Source organism: Danio rerio, chromosome 4 (genome assembly GCF_049306965.1).
Source record: "Danio rerio strain Tuebingen ecotype United States chromosome 4, GRCz12tu, whole genome shotgun sequence".
NCBI lineage: Eukaryota > Metazoa > Chordata > Actinopteri > Cypriniformes > Danionidae > Danio > Danio rerio.
The window spans coordinates 45,789,073-45,815,000 of record NC_133179.1 but is presented as its reverse complement, the minus strand read 5'-3'; the positions used below and the strand labels follow the sequence as shown (position 1 = coordinate 45,815,000).

General features: G+C 35.7%; 1 protein-coding gene and 3 non-coding genes across 3 annotated transcripts; all 4 read right to left on the bottom strand.

Annotated features, from left to right (window-relative positions):
- LOC101882252 (NLR family CARD domain-containing protein 3-like) overlaps nt 1-25,928 on the bottom strand; it is a 305,138-nt gene that overhangs the window by 195,694 nt on the left and 83,516 nt on the right.
- trnat-agu (transfer RNA threonine (anticodon AGU)) lies at nt 9,483-9,556 on the bottom strand. The gene has a single exon. It is a non-coding gene; the product is annotated as a tRNA-Thr (tRNA).
- trnat-ugu (transfer RNA threonine (anticodon UGU)) lies at nt 9,743-9,816 on the bottom strand. The gene has a single exon. It is a non-coding gene; the product is annotated as a tRNA-Thr (tRNA).
- On the bottom strand, nt 11,449-11,522 carry trnat-ugu (transfer RNA threonine (anticodon UGU)). The gene has a single exon. It is a non-coding gene; the product is annotated as a tRNA-Thr (tRNA).

The window sequence follows — 25,928 nt, the reverse complement described above, 5'->3', positions numbered from 1 at the left end:
GTGACTGTTTAAAGTTTATTTTGTGCTGAATGATGTGAAATTGAGTCAACCCGATATAGAAGAGCACAAACACTTTCAAGAGATAAAAATAACCCATTATATTGTTGAAATGACCGTGTTTTGACCATGTTTGGTTTGAGACTGAGCTTCAGGAGCAAACAGTGCTATAAATCACGCTTATAAACCAAGCGGCAACCTCCCGCTCTCTCTCAGGAAGCCAATGCGGAAGTAACTAAAACTGCAATTCATCCGAAATTCCGCTAGTCCTGGCCGCTCCTGGCTCCAAAACAGAGCAAATTTCAATTGAGCCCACTGTTAGAATGGCCAACTTTACCGCAGAAAAAAAGGTGTTTACAGCCTGGTACAAAACAAGATTTTGGTTAATACAGCTAATATTACCCTTCATGACAACTGTGAGGGGGGTGAATTTTTTTTTATAACTCATCCGTTTCCTTTATATTAAGTTTGCATAATTAAGGGAGTGGCCACTTGAGTGACAGCTTGGTCTCGTTGGTCGCCGTCACGTCACCTCAGCTGAATCCTGCAGATTATCCACTGAACTCGGCATATTTATCGTATTTCTGTGTTGTTTTATGTGGCTTTACACAGTCGACTGCCTTTTGGACTTGTTTCCTACAATTATTAGATGACAAGCAATGCTGAGTGAACTTAATTTGTGCTCACAAACCATTCACGTGGCCTCTGTTTCCCATGTGAGTAAAGTTACAAGGTGCGTTCGACTTCATGCAGCGCTGCGCAGATCGATCGAAATCTGTCTCAAAGCGGTGCATTCTGGTTAGAAATCTTGTCCGGATTGATGCTGCGCCGACGCCACGTGACTGTCACATGTGGCATCAAAGTACCGCGACAGCGCTCCGAGATCAGACGGCAAACTCAGACCGTGCAGCTTCTGAAGAGCGACTGCAGGAGCTTTGATGACGACACCGATATTACACGATTGGCCGAGTTCACCACATGACAACAAACACGTGTATTTCGGGTTTATAATTGGATAAATTCTGATTCAAAAGTTTCAAAACAAACAATTCACTTTTCACACCCTCTCTATCCTGTACACATCTTGCTTATTAAAAGACTACAAATATTTTACTGCAGTATCATCTTTTGTTAAATAATCTGGTTATAAAGGTTAGCTTGTTTGCACAGGTTTATTTTTAACTTTTTATACAGACTATTTACTGCATTCTGCTCCATGAACTATTTAAATGATATATTTTAGTGTATATTTTAGTGAATAACCTAAATATGAACTCAAATAAGTCTTACAGACTTGAAATAAAATAATCATCATCCTTGATCATGCCACCTTAAAGCTCTCTTAATAAATTAAGTTAAATAACTATTTTATTAAATAATTATAAAATGGTTTTATTATTATAATATAAATATATATTTTATTTCCTGTCTAGCAGTTTAAAGGCGACCTGCTCTTTCTGGGAAACTTCTACATAGCTAACTTATTTTACCTTTTGTTCTTTTCAACACAATCTTTTTGGATTAAAGTGCTTTTTTGAAAATTCATTCACTATCCAAAATAATATCATTTATTAAGACCTAATCAAAACACCTTGTTTTGATTTTTACATTGGACATTTTTATATCTATAATTGTACATATATGTAAACCCTTTTTTAGCATATTCAGACAAGAAGTATTAGCCTAAAGGTTGATGTTTAACTCCTAGAATTTATGCTTATTGCTTTGTATTTAATAGACCTGTTCGTTTTTATGTTTATAGTAACCTCTCATTTCCTCTTATTTCTCTCATGCATTTGTTATATATTTTATTTGTAGCAGCCCTTCAGCTTTCGATAAATAGGCAGAGAGTTTTTGACAGGTGCATTTAAAAGGGTTTACTTGGATGCAATAAAGTTCATCACATAAATCATCGTCTCAGTTCTTTGTTGTATACACAGAAGCATCAAAAGACCAAAGGCACCAAAAGCACCGTAAAACTAGAGAAAACAAACAAACAACATAGAAAAATAAACAACAAACATTTACAAAACATCTAACATTTTCCAAATAAATCAAACAATAAACAAAACATACCTCGCTCTGCTTGCCGAAGGGACACTAAAAGCTCAAGGCATTCTTCCGAGCTGTACCTGTTAGCTCGTGAACAAACGTGAATTGCTTACTCTGCTTTATCTCACTTAAATCCTATTAGTCTAGAGCGCCCTCCTGTGGTGACTCCAATTAGGGCAAGCAAAGCGAGTGCATTAAATCATGGGCAGTTACACTCCCACCAAATCATGGTATGAATCAAACAAACAAAACAAATATCATACATGATTTTAACTTCAAATTTAACTCACAAAATAAATCCACATACAAAATTAACATTATTTGTCTGATGCAAGAAAGTTGCAACTAATCACTCTCAACTATAACAACCAATTTTTGGATTGGTCGCTCAATAACTGAATGTGAAGAATGGTGCCCCAACCCCGTTTTCTGTTTTTGTTCTCCTGTTTGAACTTTAACGCGTCTAACAAGGCCATCGTTACCTGGAAAAACCTCAACAACCCTACCTAACTGCCATTTGTTTCTAGGAAGCATGTCATCTTTAATGATTACAATGTCATTTACTTTAAGATTACGTCGAGGTACGTGCCACTTCTGTCTTGTGGATATATTCAGGAGATATTCCCTTTTCCAACGACTCCAAAACTGTTCAATCAAGTACTGAACCCTGCGCCACCCTTTTGTAGCATACACGTCTTCCTTTAGAAACTTCCCTGGGGGAGGAAGAGCAGTCTCGGATTTCATTAAAACAAGATGATTAGGAGTTAAAGGTTCTAGTGATTTTGGGTCGTTTATTCCATCCACAGTTAATGGTCGACTATTAACAATAGCCATTGCTTCATAAAACAATGTTCTTAGAGAAGAGTCATCCAGTCTACCAGGGCACAAAGAAAGAGTAGAATTCAGCACATTACGCACAGTCCTAATTTGGCGTTCCCAGACACCTCCTGAGTGACTAGCTGAGGCAGCATTAAAGGTAAACTCACACTGATTTTCCGCAAGATATCCCTCCAGTGTTTTGACATCGCATTCCTTAAGAGCCTGTTTGAATTCATTTCTAGCTCCTACAAAGTTTGTACCACAGTCGCAATAAAGTTGACGAACAGCTCCTCGCAGACTTATGAAACATCTCAAAGCATTAATGAACATGTCTGTTGATAGGTCTTCCAGCATTTCAATGTGGACTGCCCGTGATGAAAGGCAAGTGAAAAGAAGGCCGTACCTTTTGTACTCCTTTCATCCCTTTTTTATAATAAACGGACCAAAACAATCCATACCCGTGTAGCAGAACGGGGAAGAGGCTTCAGTACGTTTTTTTGGAAGTTCTGCCATTTGTTGTTCCTCCACTGGTCGCCTGAGTTTCCGACATTGAACGCAATTGTAGATTAACTTAGCAACCGACTTACTGCCACCAATAATCCAAAATCCATGTGTCCTGAGTTCCATAAGCGTTTGGGACCTTCCTTGATGGCAAATTTTGCTGTGATAGTGTTTTAGAATAAGGTTGGTAATGTGGCTCTCTTTGGGCAAAATTAATGGATGTTTGACCTCTTCGCTAAGAGATGACCCTTTCAACCTTCCTCCAACACGAAGACCATTTTTCAAGATGGGATCCAGGTGGAAAAGTGAACTGGATTTCTGAAGAGCCTTACCTCCTTGGATTGTTTGGATTTCTTGGGAGAAGGCTCGTTCTTGAATAAGCTTAATCACAGCCTGTAATGCACACTTGCGTTCTTCAACGGTGACAATATCCTTAAGACATTTCTTCCTTAATGCTAGCCTTTTTATTCGAGCAACAACATTGATTAGAGTTCTCAGGGAAGAGAAGTGGCCAAATCGATCAAGGAAGTTAGCAGTATCACTACTTTTAGTCAGCCGTACCTGTACAAGTTTGACTTCAGGATCTCCTACTAGTAATTTAGTTGAAGTGTTTGGAGCTGGACACACTTTTTGGTCCCATAAAAATGTAGGTCCAGTCATCCAGTTAGTAGATCTCAACTCTGAAATGAGTAAACCTCTAGAGGCATGGTCAGCAGGATTTTGAGATGTGTTGACATGATACCACTGGCTTGTATTTGTAATTTCCTTGATCAATTGAACACGATTAGCGACAAACACGTGAAACCTTCTTGCTTCATTGTTGAGATATGCAAAAACAACTTGTGAATCAGACCAAAAGAACTCTTGATCGATCATCATTTGCAGTTCAGCTTTTAGCAAAACACTCAGTCTAGCAGAAACCACCGCAGCAGCCAATTCCAGTCTTGGAATACTCTTGATTTTTATAGGTGCCACTCGAGCCTTGGCCATTACTAGGCAACAATGCACTTCATTTTTGTCACTCTTGACTCTTAAGTAGGAACATGCACCATAACCAAAGTTGCTTGCATCTGAGAAATGATGCAACTCTGTCAACACAATCTTACTAAAGGACGAAGGATAGTAACATCTTGGAACAGTAAAATCTTTCAAGTCCTGGAGACTATTTTTCCACTCCTCCCACCGTGGAATTAAGTCATCAGGGAGAGAATCGTCCCATTCCATATTTCTCTGACAGAGCTCCTGCAAAATGCACTTTCCCTTCAAAAGGAAAGGAGCAACAAATCCAATGGGATCGTATAAGGAAGATACAATTGACAAGATACCTCGACGTGTTGCAGGCTGATCTTTAAGTTGAGTGTTGAAACTGAATGTGTCATCCTTTGTAGACCACTGTATGCCAAGAACATGCCCAGACGATTCAGCAATCAAATTTAGTGGCTTAGAAGAAACCGCCCACTCTGACGAATCCACACAGCGCAAGACATCTTTCTCATTTGAGTTAAACTTATGGAGACGTAACCCTCCAAGCTTGCACAGGGTTTTAGCTTCGGCAATCAAATCTTTAGCTTCCTGTATAGATGGAACTGAAATTAAGCCATCATCCACATAAAAGTTATTATTCACAAATGAAGAGGCTTCAGAATACTCAGATTTGTACTTCTCTGCGAGATACTTCAGGCCAAAGTTCGCACACCCAGGAGATGAAGCTGCACCAAAAAGATGCACAGTCATTCTATATTCAATGGGCTCTTCTTTCAAATCCCCATTCTTCCACCATAGGAATCTTACATAATCTCTCTCTTCAGGGGGGACATGAAATTGATAAAACATCTTTTCGATGTCACATGTCACAGCAACGGCTTCCTTCCTGAATCTACAAAGTACTCCCACCAGAGAATTAATCAAATCTGGACCAGTAAGAAGAGTATCGTTAAGAGATATGCCACAGAATTTTGATGAGCAATCAAATACTACTCTTAACTTGTCTGGCTTGTGAGGGTGGTAAACTCCATGATGTGGTATATACCAAGCTGTTTCTTTATCAGGTATTACTGGAGCAATCTCTGCATCTCCCTTGTTGAGCATTTCTTCCATAAAAATCTTGTAATTCTCATGGTACTGTTGATTTGACCTTAACTTCTTACCTAAATGCTGCAGACGTAATAAAGCCAGCCTCTTGTTGTTAGGGAGTGAAGGTGGATTACTGCTCTTGAAAGGAAGAGGTAACTGAAAATGTCCATCTTCTTTATGCTTGATGTTATCACTGAGATAACGAATAAAGCGGACATCTTCCTGTGACACATATTTGTCTTCATAACTTTTCTCATTAAAGTCACACTCCAAAACTTTCAAGACATCATTAGCTGTTGGAACTCTCATTTCTTTCACAGACACTCGATGAACAAAACTTTGACTTCCTTGTCTGTCTAAGTGGGGATTACAAAGACCGTTAATGCTCCAGCCCAGCGCGGTTTTCTGTGCAAAAGGCTCATTTTCCTTACCGATTATGACCTCTAGGGGAGCCAACGCTGAAGGGCAGTCATATCCAATCAATAGTCCTATATCACAACTCTGAAGTGGTGGCATTTCATTGGCTATGTGCTTAAGATGAGACCAGCATAATGCAGTTTTCTTCGTTGGAATGTGAGCTTTATCCACAGGAATGAAATCACACGTATACACTTGAGGTATTTGGATACATTTCCCACCTTGAAGTCCTCGGATTCGCAGACCACTAACCTTGTTACTTGAAGTAATCGTGTCTGTAGTTGTCATAGTGCTGAGTTTCAGCTTCACCACTTGACTGCTCACTTGCAGCTCATCAATAAAATCCTTCAGAATAAAGCTTGTGTCACTTTGTGTATCGAGTAAGGCATAGATAAGGATCTCATTTTGTGGCTCTTCTACTGTGGAGATAAACACTGGAACAATACTAGAAGTAGCAGAGACATGTTGTGTTACTGCATAAGACATTGCCCTTTGGCCCTCTTGACTTGTATATGCTTCTGATGTAATATCTGCTTGGGATACCTCTGAATGTTTGCGTTTATCTTCGTGCAGACAAGTTGGATGACGCAGTCCACATGTTCCACAAATATGGCGTCTCCTACAGTCCCTAAAAATATGCCCTCTTCTCAAGCATCCAAAACACATGTGATTTTCACGAATGAAAGATCTTTTATCATCCATGGGCTTCTCTGCAAAGATAGGACATTTGACGATACTATGCATTTCACTCTTACACACAGAACATGGTGATGTTACCTTGAATTCTGGTCTTGAACCTTTTACTTGAGCCTTAATATTGAAAGCTTTTGCTCTTTTCAGATACTTTTCATCTGGAACCTTTGAACTGGCTAGCAGTGGAGAAGTGAAAGGGGTTGCAAGCTATCTTTGATTCCTTCTTCAAGAATTCAGCAAATTGCTTAAAACTTGGATAGTCTCCCGTCATATCCAACTCTTCAACAACAATTCTGTTCCATTTATGGACAATCCATTCTGGTAACTTCTTAAGCAACTTGTAATTTTCCTCACAATCATTCAAGATGGACAAACCTTTGACTTGTGGAATAGCTTCAACACAACCTTGCAAGAAATCACTGAACTCTCTCAAGGAAAATGGATCGTTTACTCCCACCTTGGGCCATCTCATGAGTCTCTCTCGAAAAGCACGTTAAATAATGAATGGGTTTCCATACCTCTCCTCCAAGACTCTCCAAGCACCCTGATATGTATCATCTGAGTTCTTATAAAAGAACCCTTCTACGGCCTTACGAGCTTCTCCTGCAAGATAGGTTTTTAAATAGAACATTTTCTCACTTGCTGGGATGGATTTACAATCAATGAGTGCTGTGAAGGACATTTTCCATTCAATAAACTTCAGAGGATCACCATTAAAAGTGGTTGGTTCTGGAACTGGTAAACGACTTATACTTAAGGAGTTCACTAATGCTTGAGCTAAATTCTCAGTCTCTTTAGTTTTCCTTTCTTCTTGAAATGTTTGTGAAGGTAATGGATTTATCACAGGATTACGTTGAGGTTTGTTAGAAGCTTTTCTTCATTCAGGATAAATGACATTTCCGGTCTCGTCGTCTTCCAAACTGCTCTCTTCAAGACAACTTTCTGCATTGTTATAAGCTTTCACTCGAGCTGCAGCTACGTTGACATCTTTTTCCGCTTGTAACAATTGCAATTTTGCTTTTTCTTCTTCTAACTTGGAGCGCATTTCAATTTCTTTCTGTTTAATATCTGCTAACATTCTTGCTTCTTCCAGCTTCCAGTCATTCTCCAGTTTAACTAGTCGAGCTTGCTGATTGGAAATTTCTTGAATGGCCCTTTTCTGCTCTACTTTAGCCGCAAGTTCTGCCTCTGCATCAGCTCGTTTACTTGAAGCATTAGAGGAAGTTTCTGAGACAGCTGACAAACTTTCTACAGTCTGTGACGATACTGAGATAATGGTCTCTGTATTGGTACAACCAAATATAGACTCATACTCCTCTTTGTTCAATATCTGCCTAACTCTCTCTTTAACTACTTCCCTTTTTTGAATGACATCAACAGTTTCTATTCGTTTGCTCACCAAATCACAAATTTCTGTACTCAATATGGAACAAACATCTACTCTTCTTACAATCTCTGGAGTAGCAGTTTGATTACGCAGTAATGGGGCATAATGTTGAGTGACAACATCCTGACTAGTTTGAATGTCTTTCAAAATTTGCTCAAGCTCATCACATGTGCATAAGGCTTTTAATTTACATCTAATTTCTTTAGCTGTCTGCTTGCAGGAAGTATAAGCTTTATTAAAGGCTTTCTCGTGCTTTTTTGTCTCTTGTTTTGCATTTCTAAACCCTTTTCTGTGGGATTTCTTTTTCGAGAGCTTGATCTTGATCTAACCTGTTGCATTTCTGTTGTACTATTCAGATCTTTATCAAAAACTGACCTTTGACTTGCTTGTGCTGCCATTTGCTCTGCTGTGTCGTCCATTTTGTCTGTCTACAACTTAAATCAGCAACCTGCTTACATCAGACAAATTTAAACACCTAAAATATTATAGCAAAGGTAATAAGTCAAATCACATGTGCAACAACAGTATAAACTCTTAAGACTTTGAGCACTTTAAAATTGCAAACATTTGTCTAATACATGCATCATGAATATAAGCCCAACATTACACAAACACCTTGAAACATGAGCACTTAAATCATTAGTCACTCCTCATTCTCAAACTTCAATTACTGCATACAAATTCAACAAAGCATACAAATATAAATCCCTTTTTTTTTCTTTAAAAATTGCAATTATCCCAAAAGTAATAAATAGATAAATATTTTTCCCTTTCTTGTACCTCTGAGTCCACAACGTTTGTTTGCAGTCACCTTTCAGTCTTTCATGAAGAGTTTTCCCAGTTAACCGTGTAAAGTCGCCGTCCTAGTGTAGATTCAGTCTCTTGTAGATGCCATGCAGTGCCACAGACAAGATGAAGGCTTGTAACATGACACTCATGTGATGAATCACCAACGCGATGCAAACGCCATGTGTAGCAGCGAGTTTTACTGTAGCAGCCCTTCAGCTTTCAATAAATAGGCAGAGAGTTTTTGATGGGTGCATTTAAAAAGGTTTACTTGGATGCAAAAAAGTTCATCACATAAATCATCGTCTCAGTTCTTTGTTGTATACACAGAAGCATCAAAAGACCAAAGGCACCAAAAGCACCGTAAAACTAGAGAAAACAAACAAACAACATAGAAAAATAAACAAAAAACATTTACAAAACATCTAACATTTTCTAAATAAATCAAACAATAAACAAAACATACCTCGCTCTGCTTGCCGAAGGGACACTAAAAGCTCAAGGCATTCTTCCGAGCTGTACCTGTTAGCTCGTGAACAAACGTGAATTGCTCTTACTCTGCTTTGTCTCACTTAAATCCTATAAGTCTAGAGCGCCCTCCTGTGGTGACTCCAATTAGGGCAAGCAAAGCGAGTGCATTAAATCATGGGCAGTTACACTTAAGGATTTGAGTTTTGTTAAGAAACCGACTGCTAAACATCCCGCTGCGTAAACACTCGTTACTCTTAACAAAAAGCAAACATGAAACCTGTACATTAGGCACTGCTGGGATTTGAACCCAGTATCTCCTGTTTACTAGACAGGCACTTTGACCAACTAAGCCACAGCGCCAACGCTGAATAGGAGGCAAGACGTTTTTGCACACAGAGTCTAAAAAAAGACAGCAAGTTTTAAAATGGCAAGCAAAGAGGTTGTTTAACTCTATTTGTCGCACTATTCATTACGCCTCAAAGCTATACAATTTTATAATTCATTCCGGTGAGCTCCATAAAACAAGCACACGCGCCACCTGGACTAAGGCGCTGCTGGGATTTGAGCCCAGGATCTCCTGTTTACAAGACAGGCGCTTTGACCAGCTAAGCCACAGCGCCACAGAAATTTGCAGGAAGAGACATTTGCCCGATAACAAAATTCGAAGAAGAAAAAATAATACACAACAAAAACCAGCATGTCAGGATGCAGAAAATGCTGACAAGACGGACGCGGTCATTTAGAGTCTGGATGATCATGTCTCAAACCTGACCGGTAACCTGGCCTTTGTTCAAGATCAAAGCAAAAAGTGCATGAATTTATTTTTATTTAATCTATCCTAAATCATGTGTTAAGTGTTTTTTGGAACCTTCAGATTCATTACATCCAAACCCAGAGTCAGCTCGGAAAATGGAAATCAGGACAAACATATGCTATCGGCCATTGAAAGAGTTTCAGATCAGAAAGCCACTCTCCCATAATCTGAGGGAAAGGTGCAGTTTGGATTTGAACCTAGCACCTGCTGTTCCCAAGACAGGTGCTCTGGCCAACTTAGTCTTAACACTAAAAGAAAAAACCTCTGGATATGATACTTCCAAACGCAGTTTCATCTAAGACAGTAGGGGGGGAAGCAAAATTTACTATGCTTTCTATTCAGTTACTTTGCACATGCATAAAAAGGCTCTTGTACGACAAATCCAAAAGGCGTGATCTCAACAATAGGTGGCAGTTACTTTTCCCCAAAACCACAGGTTGCCGACGAGTCATTCCTCAAGCCCACTAGGCCCTACACCATTTTCTAATCTCCCTTATTTAAAACAGCTCAATTAAGTCATCGGCTTTATTGTAGAGTACCCCTAGTATCTGAGCCTGCACTGCGCAATGAAAGAAAGAAGCAAAACGGGATGGACAGTTGCCTAAAATGTTAGAAACGCACCACACCTTAAGTCAGTGAAGAAAAAGAGCAAAGCTTGCAACTCTGGTGGGACTCAAACCCACAACCTTTGAATGGCTCAGCTCACAGCCTAGAAGTCCAATGCACTATCCATTGCGCCTCAGAGCCTGAGTGCTCCGCTTTCTCTAGCACTGTTGCACACAAAGCACTTTTTAGTACTCTCTGGTCCATGAAAGATCAGCCAATTGTGGACAAGGCACTGCTGGGATTCAAAGCCAGGATCTCCTGTTTACTAACAGGCACTTTGACCAACTAAGCCACAGCGCCAAACGACCTTTATAGGGGCTAATTGTTTAATTCCAAAAAATAAGAAAAACTAACAACGGTAGCGCTGCATGTGGGAATGTCTGGACTTGAAATATGAAAGTCCAATTGGTTAGGCATTACCACACTATGCTATATAAAGCCATCGTCCAAAGCCCTCTTGAACGAGCAGCGTTCTTAAGGATTTGAGTATTGTTAAGAAACCGACTGCTAAACATCCCGCTGCGTAAACACTCGTTACTCTTAACAAAAAGCAAACATGAAACCTGTACATTAGGCACTGCTGGGATTTGAACCCAGGATCTCCTGGTTACTAGACAGGCACTTTGACCAACTAAGGCACAGCGCCAACGCTGAATAGGAGGCAAGACGTTTTTGCACACAGAGACTAAAAAAAGACAGCAAGTCTTAAAATGGCAAGCAAAGAGGTTGTTTAACTCTATTTGTCGCACTATTCATTACGCCTCAAAGCTATACAATTTTATAATTCATTCCGGTAAGCTCTATAAAACAAGCACACGCACCACCTGGACTAAGGCGCTGCTGGGATTTGAGCCCGGGATCTCCTGTTTACAAGACAGGCGCTTTGACCAGCTAAGCCACAGCGCCACAGAAAACCACAGGTTGCCTTTGAGTCATTCCTCAAGCCCACTAGGCCCTACACTGTTTTCTAATCTCCCTTATTTAAAACAGCTCAATTAAGTCATCGGCTTTATTGTAGAGTACCCCTAGTATCTGAGCCTGCACTGCGCAATGAAAGAAAGAAGCAAAACGGGATGGACAGATGCTTAAAATGTTAGAAACGCACCACACCTTAAGTCAGTGAAGAAAAAGAGCAAAGCTTGCGACTCTGGTGGGACTCGAACCCACAACCTTTGAATGGCTCAGCTCACAGCCTAGAAGTCCAATGCGCTATCCATTTATTTATTTATTTTTTTATTTATTTTTATATATTCTTTTTCAAATTTTACAATACATACATTTAAAAACATTTAAAACATCAGTTCAGAAGCATATTAAAATATCATTTACAAACATTTCTTAAGACATTATGATGGTTTCAAAACAGGAAAACAACAAGCATAATCATTCTGGCAAATCTATTTTCAAACCATCTAGTGTGTACATAATATAAGGAGTATTCAACATAAACGTTTTGTAAAATTCAGTCTCTTTTTCTTCCATTCTAAAATATTGTTCCACAGTTTTAATATAGTTTTCCAGTTTTCCTTTATACATTTTCCATAACTCTATTTTAGCATTTTTATTTTTCACAATGTTTCTCCTTTCCCAAATTACAGTTCTTGCAACTGATAGAAACAAATGGGCAATTCTTGTTTTACTTCCATTAAAACCAAATAAAAATATTTTATACCATTTTGTCTCCTCCTCAATCTGCTCTGTTTCTCTTTGCATCATTTGTTTCATCATTTCTTTTAACTTTGCCATAAATGTATTTAATTCAACACATTTTAAAAACAAATGCATAATACCTTCATTTTCCAGTCCACATATTTTGCATAATGCATTCTCACTGCTTCCGATTTGTGCCAGTTTTGTTTCAATGAAAATAACATTATGTCTAATAAAATAATCCAACGTTTCAATTTTTGCGTCTAAATATTTCCATTTTAAATTCTTCCAGATTCCCTCTTCATCTATTTCCACAAAGATTTTTTTTCCAAAATTGTTCTGAAACTGGTCTTTTATGCACTTTGTTTCTGAAACAAATGTAGAAAATTTTGAGAACACATTCTTGAAAATCTTTCTCATTTTCCTTTAAAATCACTTTCACATTATCATTGCTTTCATTATTTTGTTCAATTTTAACTCTCCATTCTTTAGGTATTGCACTTTTCACTATTTCAAATTGTTTTACCAGAGTTTCTCTTTTGATATCTTTCCCAATCCCATCCATGGCATCCACAATTACTTGGCGTGGTAAAAACCCTTCTTTAATCTCATATAAAACATCCTTAACCTGACATACACCTGCTTCCAACCAATATTTAAAATATACTTCTTTCTCTTGTGTTAAAATATTAGCATTTAAAAACAAAGGTTGATTTAATAACATGTTCCTCCCTTCTGGTTTAAAATCAACATGATTTAAAAACTCACTCCATGCTTGTAAAACTTCTTTATAAAAATCAGGAATCCCAGTCATCATGCTTTGTTTCAGTTTCATCCATAAAATATCATCATTCATATTAAAACCCCCACATTTGTTAAGATAAAACCTCATTACATGTTTCCATTCGGCTTTAAATTCTTTATTTGAATACCTTTTTATCACTTTGACTATCATGCTTTTCTTTCTTGTCTCTGGATCTAACAAACCTAACCTCCCATCATCGGTTGCTCCAATTAATACATTGTATCCGATTCTTGGTGGTTTTCCTTCCCAGATAAAACTCAGTAAACATTGTTTTATTCTCTGCTCATGCCAGTGATCCATAGGGGTAACTCCTAACACATACCACATTTTTGACAACATCAACGTATTTAAGATTAAAACCTTTCCTTTCAAATTGACTCTTCTTTGTTTCCACCATTCTAATCTCCTTTCCATTCCTCCGATAATTTCATCCCACATTATCTCCTTATCTCTTTTCCCATTTTCTCTAAAGGTTATCCCTAAAATCTTTATGTCTTTCTGGTCTTTAAATTTAAAAACATCAGGTAGAATACATGCATTGCCTAATCTCATGACTACAGTTTTTTCCATATTTACTTTAGCACATGATTCATTACAATATCTTTCAATGATTTTCATTGCATTTATCACACTTTGCATATCTTTTAAAATCAGTGTAGTATCGTCTGCATACTGATAAATTTTCTGTTCTTCTTCTGTTTCTACAATTTTAATTCCATGTATTCCTTTATCTTTTATTATAGCTGATCCTAGAGCTTCAGTCACTAGACTGTACAGCTGGGCAGAGAGTGGACATCCCTGTTTTATGGATCGTGTTACATTAAAACAGTCTGTAATAAAACCGTTAACTTTAATACGACTAATAGCTCCGTTGTATAAACACTTGATCCATCTTAAAAAATTATTCCCAAAACCAACCTTTTTAAAACCTCAAATAGAAAATTGTGTTCAACTCTGTCAAATGCTTTCTCGAAATCTACACGTATTACATATCCATTTTTTCTCTTTTCTTTCATGTATTGTATTAAATCTCTTATACTGCTAATTATGTCTGTGATATCTTTCCCTTTCACGCCATATGCCTGACTAGTTTTGATAATATCGGGTAAAACCTTTTTAAATCTATTTGCTAAAACCTTGGCTAAAATCTTAAAATCTGTGTTTAGCATTGTTAGGGGTCTAAAATTCCTCAAATCAGGGGGGCGCTAGTGAGCAGGTATGGAATAGGTTGTGTTTTGGGTGAGCTCCGCTAAATTTGATTAACTTAACTGTATTTTGAGCGTCTTTTGTTTGCAAACCGCATCAAAACATCATTTAATACTTTGTTTACACAAATTTTCTTTCTGTTTTGGTCACGGTGATACGTAAATGGCGAAAAGTCTGCGACAATATACCTACACCGGAAAGACAATTGCGAGTAGGCCTGGTGCCTCGTGTACTGATCAGAAATCGCCAGAGAAACTAACCGAGATGGAGGATACAAAAGCTGAAATCCTGTCGCTCTTGAAAAATGACATCCCCACGCTGCTTAGGGTCGAACTGAAAGCTGTTCTTTCGGACGAATTTAACAACATGAGATCGGAACTACAGGCTGTCAAAACTGGGCTGTCTACATGTTTGGATGATGTGACTACATTACAAAAGTCAGTGAGAGTACTTGAAACGGCTGTTTCGGCGTTGCAGGAGAAATGCACTGATATGGAGGGTAGGATGAGGAGGTCGAATATACGTATACTGAACGTGGCAGAAGGACCAGGCTCGAGCTCTCCAGATTCAGTCTTAAAGTTGTTAGGTCCTAGAAATTGACAGAGAAATACTCATGGATCGCTCGCACCGTGGCCTCCAGCCCAAACAGCCCGGTGGCAAACCTCGGGTAATTGTGGCCAAACTACACTACTACAGGGACTGTGTCAAGATTATCCGCAGAGCTAGAGAGACGGGACCCCTCAGATTTTAAGGATCTACAATCCTCATATTTCCTGACTACCCTCCAAGCGTGGCTCGCGCACGATCAGCGTTTAATGATGTCAAGAAGTTGCTTCGAGGACGAGACTGAGTGCGTTATGGCATTTTCCACCCAGCAAAACTCAGGATCACTTACAATGGCAACGAGAAGGATTTCTGTGACCCAGAAGAAGCCATGACATTTGTGAAGAGAAATATCGTCTTGGACAATGTTGAACATTAGACAAAATATTTTGCATCTGACGGGCGATGCTACTGTAGATATTCAACGTGCTTCAAAAAGACATTTATTATTTACTTTATATTTCAATTTTTTTTTTTTCTATAAATGGTGAGCAGATGACATCTTTAGAATTTGTAGACGCAACGAGGTTGTAGAAAGCAACCTTTTTTTTTCTTTAAATCTTTTAAATTCATCTCCCTTCTTAGTTGATTATTATTGTGTTGTGTAAAATGACCACTTTAAGTTAAATATAGTGAAAGAAGGTTACACGCTCTATATTGATGTTTGGTTTAGGAGCGCCTGCTACACTGTGATTTCTCCAAAACAAACACTTTAATGTGTGGAAACTTAATCAATGGGGTTGGGAGTCACTCTGTTTATTCGAGTGACGTGTGGGTGGGTTTAACTGCACCAGTTTTATATTTTATAAATTACTTTATGTACCTTTTCTTTATTAGGGGGGAGAAGAGATTTCTGCTACATTTTTCAAATGATTAATAAAATGAATAAATCATCAGGCTGCAACATTAATATTATTAGCTGGAATGTTAAGTCCTTAAATCACCCTGTTAGGCGAAAAAGTGTACTTTTGCATTTAAAACAACTTAAAGTAGGGATTGCTTTTCTTCAGGAAACGCATTTGCGTAAGATAGATAATTTTAGGTTGAGATGTGATTGGGTGGGTCAATTATATCACTCCAATTTTAATTCTAAATCTAGGGGAACAGCAATCCTTATTGAAAAAAATGTCCCATTTGAGGCCTCGATGGTAGAAGCAGACCCTGCAGGGCGCTTCATTATTGTTATTGGCAAACTTTATAATATCTCAGTCATCTTAGCTAATGTGTACGCACCAAATTATGATGACAGTGTTTTCTTCACAAATATCTTCTCTAAACTAGCAAATTTGGACACACTCTTTGATATTAGGAGGAGATATGAATTGTGTAATGTCATCCTTAGATCGTAGTTCAGTTAAAACTACTCCCTCGTCAAAGTCAGCTGAGGCCATTAAAACATTTATAGATACATATGGGATATCAGATATTTGGCGATTTCGTAATCCTGTGTCTAGAAGCTATTCTTTTTTCTCATCTGTCCATCAGACATATTCCCGCATAGACTACTTTTTTCTAGATAATAATCTTATACCTCTGATTAGCTATAGTGAATATTGTGCCATTGTTATCTCTGATCATGCACCTTTATTAATGACGCTGTGCATCCCAGTCACACTTGACAAATATTCTCCCTGGGGTTTAAATACGTTACTGCTTTCAGATGAAACATTTACTAACTTAATATCCTCTAAAATTAAAATATTTCTTGAACTTAATTAAACACCAGAAACATATTTCTTAGTAATATGGGAAGCTATGAAAGCATATCTAAGAGGAGAGATAATATCCTATAGTTCCTATATTAGAAAAAAACAAAGTCAGGCTTGAAGAATTAACCAATGCTATAATTAAATTAGATGCCACACTAGCCCTTACACCATCACCCACCCTAAATAAACAAAGATTATCACTTCAAATTGAATATAATCTTCTAAACACCAAACATATTGAGAATTTATTAAATAAAACACGTTATAGAATATACGAACATAGTGAGAAGACGGGTAGAATTTTAGCTCATCAGTTAAGACAAAAAGCAGCAGATCGCACTATTACCCAAATAAAAGATCAATTAGGCCAAAAACATACAGAGCATCAGCAGATTAATCAATGTTTTTATGAGTTTTACTCAAAATTTTACAAGTCAGAATCTCCTAAGGACCCAAATTTGCTCACATCTTTTTTTGATAAAATTACTATTCCTTCAATTGATAAAGAGACTGCAGCTGAACTTGAGGCCCCTTTTTCAGTTCAAGAAATAAATGCCTCAATATTGTCAATGCAAAACTCTAAGTCACCTGGACCTGATGGGTTTCCGAGCGAATTCTATAAAAAATTTAGGAATGACTTAGCTCCACTGTTGTCAAATGTATTTGGGGAAGCCTTTCATTCTGGGACTCTTCCTCCAACTATGCAACAAGCAGTCATAACGCTTATCCTCAAGGAAAATAAAGACCCTCTCGAATGTGGCTCTTATCGCCCAATCTCTCTTCTCAATGTAGACAGCAAAATCCTGGCCAAAATGTTAGCTCGTAGGCTGGAAAACGTTCTGCCTTCTGTAATATCGAGTGATCAAGCTGGGTTTATTAAAAACCTGCAAACATCTTTTAAAATATGGCACCAATTTAGACGAGCTTTATCATTTACAGATCTATCCATGCAGGCCCCTATTATAAAAAATCATGTTTACTCCTTCGATTGCAGATGCTACATTTAATTGCTGGATAGAAAAAGGGCTCACCACACTGAACGATTTATATAGCGATTCCAATTTCATGTCCTTCGAGCAAATAAGAACAAAATACAATATCCCTAAAACACATTTCTTTAGATATTTACAGATCTGCAGTTTTATGATTTCTAATTCAGTAGACTTTCCAACTTTACCTACAGAAACATTACTTGACACCATTTTAAAAACCAATCCAGTTCTCAAAGGTAATATAGGTGTGATTTACTCTTTTATCTCCTCACAAAATCTAACTTCAGTAACAAAGTCGAAACAACAATGGGAAAATGAACTTTAGTTGACCCTCTCTGAGGAAATTTGGCAAGACATTATAAATAAGATTCATTCAACTTCAATTTGTTTGCGACATACAATTATTCCGTTTAAAGTGGTCCATCGCCTTCATTGGACAAAAGCAAAATTAGCAAAATTTTCACCACCTATAAATCCCCTATGTAATAGATGTGACGTAGAAATAGCTAATCACACACACATGTTTTGGTCATGCTCTAAATTACCAAGTCCTGGCAATTAATATTTAATTTTTTTTTCATATGTTTTACATGTAACAATTGACCCTTGCCCTGTTACAGGAATATTTGGTTTAATCACAGATTCCGGTTTAGACAATAATACCAAAAGCATGATTTCTTTTTCAACATTAATTGGTAGATGTCTTATACTGCTCAAATGGAAGGACAAATTTCCTCCAACTTTTAATCATTATATTAGGGACCTTATGTACCATCTTACAATGGAGAAGATTCGGTACTCCACCAAAGGTTGCAGTCAAAAATTTCATCTTATTTGGCAGCCAGTGTTGACATATATAAAACAAATGGATCCAAACTTAATTTTTTCAGTTTGACCATTGTTATGTGTTTCTCACATTTTTTTCCCCTCCATTTTATTTGACTACATTTTAATTTCTATCTAAATTATTTTATTTCTTTATTTTACATTTGCTAAGCCTATTGTGACTCGTTGTGTGCGTATATATGTACAATAGATGAGTGAACATATAATGGAACTTTTGTCTATTTGTATTGTATGTATGTATATATTGCGACAGAAAGTAAAACAGATTAAAAATAGGCATAACATATTGTTTATAATTGGTGCTGTGGGGTTGGGGGGGGGGGGGGGTGGATGGGCTCTGTTGGAGCGAAGATCATTTGTCTCTGTTTTTTAAATACTTTTGAAATTGATGTTTTATTGACCAAAATGTTAATAAAAAGATTTGAACATAAATAAAAATAAAAAAAACACAAAAAAAAAAAAAAAAWATATATATATATATATATATATATATATATATATATATATATATATATATATATTTATTTTTTTTTTTTTTTTTTTGGTTAGCTTTTTTTCCATTTACTGTTGCAGTCATGACTTATTGACTTCTCCCATGTTTTTCACTTTACTCTCTCTCTCTCTCTCTCTCTCTCTTTCAAACCCTTAATGTAAATATTTTAAGACAAAGGTTTAATTTATTAAATAGCATCATTTCACTTAATTCTAAGTATGTATAAGAAAGAAAGTAAGAGTACTAGTCTTAATCAGCTCATTTGTGGCTATTGTTTCTTGCTCTGACTTACCGGATTTATTTTTGTTTATTACTCTTATAAAGAGAAGTTATTTTGTTTCTCTTCATAGTTTTATTTATTTTAAACAGGACATTTTTATTGCTTTGTTATTTTTTAACAGGATAAAGTGTCCAAACGCAGAGAAAAACTATATAAAAAAAGTCATGACTAAGAGTAAGTGGCAAAAAAAGGTAAAAATAAATTAATAAAATAAGACTTTTATTTTGGCGTGGCTTGTGACGTCATAAGCCTGCACCGCTCCCGCGCTGTGATTCAACTGCAGAAAGGTTTGTTTTAAAGCGTTTAGCCTTATATAAAGCGATTGATTAAAGTTTCAGGTTTTTCATCAGTGCTAAATTATGTATCTGCTGTTGGCAATGTTATGTTAACCCTTTATGCAACGTAGTACTATTTAACTCACAGTAATGAGGTCTATTGTTTGAATAAAGAGAAGACAAACTTTTTGTTCCCGAGAGGAAATTTGTCTTGGGCAAAAAAGTGCTACAAGCAGACAATAATATAAATAAAACAAACTAAACAATTAAGAACATACCTGAATAAAGTTTGAATGAAGTAACAGTTAAGTGTGTAATAAGGGTTTTAATGAAGGTTTAATTTATTAAATACCATAATGTCATTCCATTCTAAGTACATCACTATAAGAAATGGAGATAGAGGTAAAGTTGGTTTTATATTCGCACATTTGTTCATTTAGAAGTCTCTATGTTACTTTGAATATTCGATCAGAATTAGCATGCACGCATGACTTCTAAACAACATTAGCACTGTTTATTTACCGCAGTCAAGTGAGCCGCCACATGAGAACAACCGGTCAAGCTAGCCACCTCCAGTATTTTAATGCACTTCTGTTTGAGGAATTACGGTACAGAAGCTAGAGCAGTCAAAAACCTCACAAAGACATATATTTCAGCGGTTATTGGCCAAATGTGTCTAGTAAAAAGAAAACATGCATTAATTAAATCATAAATGTACCTTTTAAAATAAATATGAAAATATAGAACATTGAAATACATTTATTGCAGAGTTTTTTTAAGTTTTGCAAAAGTCTGACAGAATAATTTAACACTGATTGAATTCATGCTTTTTTCACTGATATTAATAATTTCTTTAGACTTGACATGACATTTATGCCAATTTACAAGGCAAAAACAAAATGAAGTCTGCAAAAACACCTGTTTTTTACTGCTATTGCTGAGAATTCTGCCATAGTTGACATGAAATATTCAATTAATTCTATTTCAGGATGACCTTGAATCAATTTCCATGGCAAAGGTGATTGGCATTTGCAGCTGAATATGGCAGAAAAATAAAGGCAAAGTCTGCAAGAATACATCACTGATCATTTTCTGCATTTTATACATGCACTAATAAAATTTCTTCAGAGTTGACAAGACATTTCAATAAATTCTAATTCAGGATGACCTTGATTCTTTCCATGGGAAATTTTATTGGCATTTACAGCTGAATATGGCAGAAAAATAAAGTGTGGAGAAGTACATTACATCACTGATTTTTTTTCTTGCTTTTGAGTTGACATGAAATATTCAATGAACTCTAAATCAGGATGGCCTTGACTCTTTACACACCAACTTTCATATAGAATTACTGCTGAATTTGGCAGAAAAATGGAGACAAAGCAAAAAAATTACATCACCTTCTGCTTTATTTACCTGCACTATTGAAATTCTGTTAGAGTTGACAAAAAATGTCTAATCAATTCTAATTCAGTATGCCCCTGACTCTCCCCATGCCAACATTCTTAATGATTTACAGCTGAATTTGGCAGAAAAATAAAGATCAAGTATGGAGAAGTACATTACATCACTGATCATTTCTTGCATTTTCTACTGCTATAATTAAAAATTCTTCAAAGTTGACATGAAATATTCAATAAATTCTTATTTAGGAGGACACTGACTCTTTACATACCAACTTTCACAAAGAAATACTGCTGAATTTGGCAGAAAAATAAGGACAAAGTCTGTAAAAATATTACATCACTGATCATTTCTTGCTTTTTCTAGTGCTGTAATTAAAATTCCTTCAGAGTTGACATGAAATAATTAATAAATTCTCATTTAGGAGGACACTGACTCTTTACATACCAACTTTCACAAAGAAATACAGCTGAATTTGGCAGAAAAATAAAGATCAAGTATGGAGAAGTACATTACATCACTGATCATTTCTTGCTTTTTCAAGTCATATAATTAAAAATTCTTCAAAGTTGACATGAAATAGTCAATAAATTCTCATTTAGGAGGACACTGACTCTTTACATACCAACTTTCATATAGAAATACTGCTGAATTTGGCAGAAAAATGGAGACAAAGTCTGCCAAAAAAATTACATCACTGATCATTTCTTGCATTTTCTACTGTTATAATTAAAAATTCTTCAGAGTTGACATGAAATAATTAATAAATTCTAAATGAGGATGACATTGACTCTTTCCATGGCATTTTTTTATTTAGATTTAAATTTATAGCATTTACAGCTGTTTTTTTTTTTAGAAAAATAAAGTGTGCAAGAGAACATTGTGCAGAAGGAAAATAGATTTATCCAAAACCAATGTTAACCAACTTAGGCCAAAATCATTTACTATGATTTACAAGTTGAAAAAGTTTTCTGAAGCTTGTGAAAATTTGTCTTCAGAATGTTTTTAATTTAAACAGTAGGCTATAGCCTACGTTGCTTTTTTTAGGCCTATATGCACAATTTCCAAAGTGTTTTGAGTATAATGTTAAAAGTAATTTTTAAAAAATAAAAGTAATCACTTTTGTTAAATTTAATTTCTGAAACCAAATGTAATTTTTTAGACAATAAATAAATCATTTGTATCCAGGCTATATAAAAGTAAATGTTATTGTAAGTGGTTTTTATTTTGTTAACAATATACAAAAATATGGAAGATTCTTAATAATATTATAAAAAGAAAGTAAACATCACTCATTCATTCATTTTACGTAGTCCCTGACTAATCGGGTCGCCACAGAAAGGACATATCTTTCAATGTAAATTAAGTAGGCTAAGAAAAAGATGAACAATTGTAAGCAAATAAGCTATTAGTTTGTCCTCAAATGTCCTCATGCAACTCATATTGCAAAAAATGAAATTGAATAAAAAAAAATATTGTAGACTAGGGCGTAAGGTGGCGCAGTGGGTTGCATGATTACTTCACAGCAAGAAGGTTGCTGGTTCAAACCTCGGCTGGGTCAATTGGCATTTCTGTGTGGAGTTTGCGTGTTCTCCCCTTGTCCTTGTGGCTTTCTTCAGGATGCTGCAGTTTCTCCCACAAGTCCAAAGACGTGCTATAGGGGAATTGAGTAAGCTAAATTGGCCATAGTGTATGTGTGATTGGATGTGTATGGGTGTTTCCCAGTGATGGGTTGCAGCTGGAAGTTCATCCACTGTGTAAAACGTGCTGGATAAGTTGGCGGTACATTCCACTGTGGCGACCCCGTATTAATAAAGTGACTAAGCTAAAAAGAAAATGAATGAATAAAGAATATGAAATTAGGTGTGTTGTAATGTATTTTAAGATACTTTATATAAAATGTTTACCATAAAACCGTCTGAAACTTAAAATAGACAGAATCTTATTTTTAAGAGTATTTATCAAAAACATCATGTTAACGCCAAAGCATAAAAAGCCATAAGAAAAAATTCTGTTATAATCAGTGATGCATGTTGGCAGTCAAGGTCATTTTGAAGAATAAATTGTTGAACAGTTCTTGCCAACTGAGAGAATTTCAATAAATAGCAGTAGACAAGCAGGAAACGGTCAGTAATGCATTATTGCAGATTTTTATGTTTAATTTTCTGCCAAATTCAGTTGTATAGCCTAGAGTTAATATGTAAAGAGTCAGTTTCATACTAAATGAGAATTTATTTATTATTTTCTGTCGACTGTAATAGCAGTAGAAAAGCAAGAAATGATCAGTGATATAATGTACTTTTGCATATTTTATCTTTATTTTTCTGCCAAATTCAGCAGTATTTCTTTATTGAATTTTTATTCTTTATTCTTTATTGAATTTATTGACTATTTCATGTCAACTTTGAAGAATTTTTAATTATATGACTTGAAAAAGCAAGAAATGATCAGTGATGTAATGTACTACTCTATACTTTGTCCTTATTTTTCTGCCAAATTCAGCAGTATTTCTATGTGAAAGTTGGTATGTAAAGAGTCAGTGTCCTCCTAAATGAGAATTTATTGATTATTTCATGTCAACTCTGAAGGAATTTTAGTTATATCAGTTGAAAAAGCAGGAAATGATCAATGATGCAATATTTTACAGACTTTGTCCTTATTTTTCTGCCAAATTCAGCAGTATTTCTTTGTGAAAGTTGGTATGTAAAGAGTCAGTGTCCTCCTAAATGAGAATTTATTGAATATTTCATGTCAACTCTGAAGAATTTTTAATAATAGCAGTAGAAAAAGCAAGAAATGGTCAGTGATGTAATATTTTTACAGACTTTGTCCTTATTTTTCTGCCAAATTCAGCAGTATTTCTATGTGAAAGTTGGTATGTAAAGAGTCAGTGTCCTCCTAAATGAGAATTTATTGATTATTTCATGTCAACTCAAAAGGAATTTTAATTACAGCACTAGAAAAAGCAGGAAATGATCAGTGATGTAATATTTTTACAGACTTTGTCCTTAATTTTCTGCCAAATTCAGCAGTATTTCTATGTGAAAGTTGGTATGTAAAGAGTCAGTGTCCTCCTAAATAAGAATTTATTGAATATTTCATGTCAACTCTGAAGGAATTTTAGTTATAGCAGTAGAAAAAGCAAGAAAGGATCAGTGATGTAATTTTTTTGGCAGACTTTGTCTCCATTTTTCTGCCAAATTCAGCAGTATTTCTATATGAAAGTTGGTATGTAAAGAGTCAGTGTCCTCCTAAATGAGAATTTATTGACTATTTCATGTCAACTTTGAAGAATTTTTAATTATATGACTTGAAAAAGCAAGAAATGATCAGTGATGTAATGTACTTCTCCATACTTGATCTTTATTTTTCTGCCAAATTCAGCTGTATTTCTTTGTGAAAGTTGGTATGTAAAGAGTCAGTGTCCTCCTAAATGAGAATTTATTAATTATTTCATGTCAACTCTGAAGGAATTTTAATTACAGCACTAGAAAAAGCAAGAAATGATCAGTGATGTAATATTTTTACAGACTTTGTCCTTATTTTTCTGCCAAATTCAGCAGTATTTCTTTGTGAAAGTTGGTATGTAAAGAGTCAGTGTCCTCCTAAATAAGAATTTATTGAATATTTCATGTCAACTTTGAAGAATTTTTAATTATAGCAGTAGAAAATGCAAGAAATGATCAGTGATGTAATGTACTTCTCCATACTTGATCTTTATTTTTCTGCCAAATTCAGCTGTAAATCATTAAGAATGTTGGCATGGGGAGAGTCAGGGGCATACTGAATTAGAATTGATTAGACATTTTTTGTCAACTCTAACAGAATTTCAATAGTGCAGGTAAATAAAGCAGAAGGTGATGTAATTTTTTTGCTTTGTCTCCATTTTTCTGCCAAATTCAGCAGTAATTCTATATGAAAGTTGGTGTGTAAAGAGTCAAGGCCATCCTGATTTAGAGTTCATTGAATATTTCATGTCAACTCAAAAGCAAGAAAAAAAATCAGTGATGTAATGTACTTCTCCACACTTTATTTTTCTGCCATATTCAGCTGTAAATGCCAATAAAATTTCCCATGGAAAGAATCAAGGTCATCCTGAATTAGAATTTATTGAAATGTCTTGTCAACTCTGAAGAAATTTTATTAGTGCATGTATAAAATGCAGAAAATGATCAGTGATGTATTCTTGCAGACTTTGCCTTTATTTTTCTGCCATATTCAGCTGCAAATGCCAATCACCTTTGCCATGGAAATTGATTCAAGGTCATCCTGAAATAGAATTAATTGAATATTTCATGTCAACTATGGCAGAATTCTCAGCAATAGCAGTAAAAAACAGGTGTTTTTGTAGACTTCATTTTGTTTTTGCCTTGTAAATTGGCATAAATGTCACGTCAAGTCTAAAGAAATTATTAATATCAGTGAAAAAAGCATGAATTCAATCAGTGTTAAATTATTCTGTCAGACTTTTGCAAAACTTAAAAAAACTCTGCAATAAATGTATTTCAATGTTCTATATTTTCATATTTATTTTAAAAGGTACATTTATGATTTAATTAATGCATGTTTTCTTTTTGCTAGACACATTTGGCCAATAACCGCTGAAATATATGTCTTTGTGAGGTTTTTGACTGCTCTAGCTTCTGTACCGTAATTCCTCAAACAGAAGTGCATTAAAATACTGGAGGTGGCTAGCTTGACCGGTTGTTCTCATGTGGCGGCTCACTTGACTGCGGTGTTTATTTGACTGTGGACAATGTTGTACTTTGATAGTCATTGGCTGCTAATATAACTTCACTATTTACAGTTTGCAAATAATACTTCATGGAATTATATTATTAAGGGGGAAGTCAGAGTATGCAAATATAAAACCAACTTTACCTCTATGAAATGGAGTACTAGTTTTAATCAGCTCATTTGAGGCTATTGTTTCTTGCTCTGACTTACTTTTTTATCTAATTCTATTTGGTAATTACTTTAACATAAAAAACTGTTGAAGCAAGTATTGAAGAGAAGTTATTTTGTTTCTGTTCGTTGTTTTATTCATTT